Source organism: Dreissena polymorpha, chromosome 9 (assembly GCF_020536995.1).
Source record: "Dreissena polymorpha isolate Duluth1 chromosome 9, UMN_Dpol_1.0, whole genome shotgun sequence".
NCBI classification, from domain to species: Eukaryota; Metazoa; Mollusca; class Bivalvia; order Myida; family Dreissenidae; genus Dreissena; species Dreissena polymorpha.
The window spans coordinates 70,351,122-70,356,781 of record NC_068363.1 but is presented as its reverse complement, the minus strand read 5'-3'; the positions used below and the strand labels follow the sequence as shown (position 1 = coordinate 70,356,781).

At 33.4% G+C, this 5,660-nt stretch overlaps 1 long non-coding RNA gene across 1 annotated transcript; it reads right to left on the bottom strand.

The window, feature by feature from the left end:
* Positions 1–3,393: 3,393 nt before the first annotated feature.
* Positions 3,394–5,111, bottom strand: LOC127844224 (uncharacterized). Its single transcript, XR_008032631.1, has 2 exons — positions 4,966–5,111; positions 3,394–3,485 (listed from the first exon to the last, which is right to left on the bottom strand). It is a non-coding gene; the product is annotated as an uncharacterized LOC127844224 (long non-coding RNA).
* Positions 5,112–5,660: the final 549 nt, after the last annotated feature.

The following is a 5,660-nucleotide window of genomic DNA, read 5'->3' as shown; positions in this document are numbered from 1 at the left end:
TTTTTGTTCCGGTTATAAGAAAATCGAAATATGAACTAATATACATTCATTCTTGTTTTTTTGGTGTGTCGAATGCAAAATGAAAATGGAAAAGACGGTTTATACACGGACCCATACTAGTGTCGTATACATAGAAGATGTCATCACATATTTTTGGATATGACGCAATAAGTATGTCATTTTATGACGCCATCAATCAGCTGATTTAGTATACGGATGGCGAAAAATTATGTCCCTTGACTAGATTAATAGGCTGATGGTCGTATAATTTCGAAGCTAAAGTTTTCTCGACTCTAGAGATTTCTTATGAAAAAATCATTCAGTGGTAAAGTAAAAAGTAGTCCGTGCACGCGACAGGTATATTCAAAAAGGTGGAATACAGGTTAGTTTATTTCACGAAGTGTTATACCGTCAATGTCGGTATAAAATTGGAATAGAGGATACACATAGAATACATAGAGTCTTTTTTTTTATTTCGATGATTGGTCCAATGCTATGATGTATTATTTTATTACTATAAAAGTATTTGCTCTTTTTTGTTTAATTTTGTTGAAGATGTGGAATTAAAAAAAAAACTAGGAATAACGTAAAGGCATGCTTGATTTTTCGGTATAATTTCTGTCATCATCTGACAAAATCTACCCAACCACTTCAGGTTCAGAGCCGGGCCTGAATAAAAAATAATGTGACATCTAATTAAGTACTACAACGTTGTGAACACGACACTATCTAGACACGCATAATAGTGTATTGTCAAAATTATGATAAGTAATTTACTCGTTTACATAAAATGTTCCACCTATGTAATTAACGATCCTGAAAATTTTGTTCGAATTAAGAATTTCTTAATTTCTTAATTTCAGAAGAAATAGTCAAATATTATTTCTACATAATGACGTCGTTATTAGATTTTCTATTTTCTACGAAAATCTATTGCTATTTTTTAAATTAAAATCAATGTGCCGACAATACTATGTTATTATTGCATACAAAACGACACCCTACCCTAGTTCGCAGATGTAATGGTCGAGATTACTGCACGGCTAGCTGGTCATTCCACTGGTATCCAAAATTTTCATGACCCCAAAGCACCGCACAGTCCTCGGAAGCCAAATGCTCGCTGTTTTTCATATTAAAGATATTGCAAAATAGATATTTGCTCACTCTAATATTTGAAAATTTCTTATCATACTTCATATGTTTAAAGGGCCTATTTTTACTTACTATAGTATTTGCTGCATTTTCTTGCGGTGCATTATATTTAGTAAATAATTTCTTATAAGTTGAATAGCGAGATGTTTATATCGCCAAGTTAAAAACACCGGAATTAAGAGGTGTTAACGCTTCTAAAGTGTTAGGCCAGCAAGACATAGAGGATGTTAGTTCATGTCAGTGTAAGATCGTTTGTTATTTCACGAGTGATCATAGAGAATATATGTTCACGAGTGGCGTAGCCACGAGTGAAATTACTATTTTAATATGATCAAGAGTAAAATTACAAACGATCTTACACTGACATGAACACATTTTCTGTTTCTTGTATGCCCCTTTTTCAAGAAAATAATTAACAGCTGTTTCCCTTTCGCTGAAAAGTTACCCTTTCTCCCGAGGCGTGTCTCAATACATTTCAACACACAAAATGACGTCATTATACAACCGAAATTCTCCGGTTAAACTCCTTTACAATGTTAATAGACGATGAAAAAGCATACAATAAAAAGAAAACTTGTTGGATTTAATGGAATACCGTTTTTATTCACTCATGAACATAAATATATATATATATATATATATATATATATATATATATATATATATATATATCTTGAAGTAAATCTTGATATGATAATCTAAAAGAAAAAAAGTAGTTCCGAAGATGTGTTATTTTCACCGGTAAAAGTAACAATTTGTTTATTTTCACTGCTGTAATTTCACTGCAGAAATGTCATGTTTTATTATAAGGTTTAAAAGAAAAACATTTCATAGTTTTAAACCTTTTGTAAAATTGTATTGATCCCAAAATAAAAATATGCACCTAACCTGTATTGTGTCTTTTAAAGATAAACAAAACAAAGCGCAATATGAAACCACCACAGACAGCAACATAAAGTGATAACAATAAGAGTGTGTAATGTGTGCGACCGGGTAAAACCAGATAGCATATCACGCTTTGTGTTATATCAAAACGTCACTTTAAATGAGATAACGATGTTAAATTTAAGTGTGAGATAAATAAGTCCAAGTTAGAAAATAAGCTAATAAAGATACATCAGTGAAGTTAAATATGTTTAGAACATGGATTTGCGTGCTGAATTACATACCTTCCGACGTACCATTGATTGTTAGGTTCCCCCGCGTGCCAGTCGGTATAACGTACCGCGTTTTCGCTGGGGTAGCCCCATACCCAGTGACCTTCAACTTCAAGGTCGTTAGCGCCCGTCCAGTAGCCAACTGTGTTTAGGTCTACAAACATATCACAACACAGTGCATGTCATGTATGAATTGAATTATTGGTATTTATGTAAGCTATCAAATATGAACTCAACTAATGAAGCGGCTGTTCTACTTTGGAGTATAATAAAGCGTGTAGTCATGAATAAATAAATACGTTAACTGTAATTATATATCTGTTGCGCATACCATCATGAGCATGTAAGTGCTGTATGGTTGTTTTAAGGAACACATCTTCCACGCCTGTTTCTATGATAACAAGTTGCGCTCCCAGGTCATGGCATATTTGCTGTGCAGGTAAAAGTATTAAAGAAATTTTATACGGTATTACTTGTTATAATAGTTTATACTTTTTGTTTGTTTAAAAAAAAGGTTAAACAAACAAGTTTGTCGGACCTTCATACCCGATGTTGAATATGAACGTTGAAAAAAGAACCTTATTTATTAAAGCCTTAAAATGATTTAAAAAATAGTATGATTAATAGCGGAAGATGTTGCATTAAGCGTCGGTCTGTAAGAAAACCGGAGTTAAATTCACTCGCTAATCAAGGCCGACAGTTTGCGCACATACATTAAGTCCAGTTTTCTCACAACGTGGCTCATATAAGGAATTATCAGATAAATAGAAGCAATATATTTCCTCACTGTTTTACTGATAATACCACAATTTAGAGAATTTATTGAAAATGTTATGTTAACTTAAATAACTATAATACTCTTCCAGGGTATATATACAAAAAAACAAAGGCAAAATATAACCTATTCCGTTTCCTGTGGAATCATGTTAAAAATATGGGCATGATGCAAACAAAAGGATATAACAAGGTGCTCATTCACTGGATAAAATTATATGTATATACTTAAATGAGATGACAGTTTGTATTCAAATTGGAATTCAAAACTAGTTGAAGTATCCAATTACATAAGATGTATTACACTCACGGTGGCATGAAACCAACTGGTCTGATTGATGCTAAATGTGTAGCAGTGGCCATGGAATGGAATCCAGTTATCAGGGCAGTCCACTGCTTTCACTGGAAAGTGAATTGAAAGTTTGTAGATTATACGGATCGGCCTTATTAAATATGCTAGACTTGCCCGAAATAACTGGACACTATGGGTCTATCTGCGGTCTTTTAAATGACCTACTAGACGGATCCGACATACAAACTAGGACACAAAAATCGCTTGACCATCAATGATTTACAGCGAGTATATATTATCTTAGTCATAACTTTTCATATAGATTAAACATAAATGAATGAAAAAAACACTTGACTTTTACAAGATGAGGTACCAGATAATGAACGTAGTAAAAATTCGATTCAAATACAAATAATTTTCACCCGTTCGGTATAAAACATGTCGTAATGAGAGCGTACTTGGCGTTTTTTGAATTCAATTGGAACAACATTTCATTAATGGTACCACTATGTGATAGTTTATTTATTTTATTTAATGAACCGTCAACCGCAATTGACGAAAAAAGAAAAGTACTAAAATACCGTATTTTTTACAATTATTAGTCTTAATTGATTAAAATATCACGACTGGTCTATTACATTAATTGAAACAAGTTAATATTTTCAGTATATTCGGTAATAAAATTTCGTGATGTGAAATCGAAAGTACATCGCGAAAATAGATGACATAACGATATATACACTATAAATAACGCAAGTAGATTGATCATTTTATATATATATTATATATACAATTCACTACGCGTGCACAATTTACATTCCCGGTTTTACCACGTGACGATGAAGACCAATCTACCTGGTAGTTTCCTGGTACCTGTACCCGGTAAAATTTATTACCGAATATACTGAAAATATGAAAACTTAACAACTTTGTTCAAGTAAAGTAATATACCAGTCATGTTATTTTGATCAATATAAACTAATAATTGTAAAAAATACGGTATTTTAGAACTTTTCTTTTTTCGTCAATCGCGGTTGACGGTCCCTTTAAAATAACCCGTGCATATTAATTGATTTGTTTAAGATTGAGAAAATTAAATGCTGACATTAAAGTCGTAAATACTTGCTTTAAAAATTCGTTTTTATTCGCTCACTGGACGAACAATGAAACGTCAATAATACTTTTTTTTTCGATCATATTTATAAACAAGAGATGTGTTTGTCAGAAACACAATGCGCTCTTCTGCGCCGCTTTGAAGCCATATATTTGACCTTTGAAGCATGACCTTGACCATGACCTTTCACCACTCAAAATGTGCAGCTCTATAAGATACACATGCATGCCAAACATTAAGTTGCTATCTGAAGCGACATAGAAGTTATGAGCATTTTTCGAAACCTAAATGCGAAACCTAAATGCAAAGTGTGACGGCAAGACAGACAGACGGACGAACGGACGGGTCCGATCACTATATGCCCTTTTTCGGGGGCATAAAAAATAGTAAACATCTTTCAACTTATTTCCTATTATACCGTACGTGCATGCAAGCAACTAATGCTGCATGAGTAAACACATTCAAAGCTTTTTTACATGAAGATAGAATCGCTGATAGCAGTGCCAAAATCAACAGTCCTATATTGCTTGGCTTCATGGTTGACAATGATCTCTGTACAATCTGAGGTTATGATAACGCTAAAGTGAAATAATTAGTTCACTGGTCGGAAAACTACGCATTTGTAACATGTGCGATTTTATCTTTGCCGTTAAAAGAAATAGCGACTTAATAAGTAATTGGTGTTTGCAACATAACTGCGCTATCACCATTATTGTTTGCATCATCATCAGCATCATCATCATACAAACCAACACATGTATCATTATCATATGCATCATCATCAGCAGCAGCAGCAGCAGCTTCTTCATCATCAGCACCATAAGCATCAATGTGAACATTATTTTATAATTGCACGATGAATGATTATGTAACAGTCCTGACAAACTAAATTATAGCCACACAATAACATTTGAACACTAACTGCGACCTTTGATATTTTGGCTAGGGGGCTTAAACGCGACAAGGCATCGTGAAACGGTGAACATTTGTTGAAAGTTATTTTAAAATTGCAAGATGTATAATGAAGTTAAAGACCAGACAAGCTCGGACGGACGGATGCACGATCGTTAGCTCCCACGTTAGTACATCTAATGTGTTGATATTATATCGACCTATGCAAGGAATCTAACGTTCCTTTTACCGTGTGGCGTGTAGATTACAAAATACATGT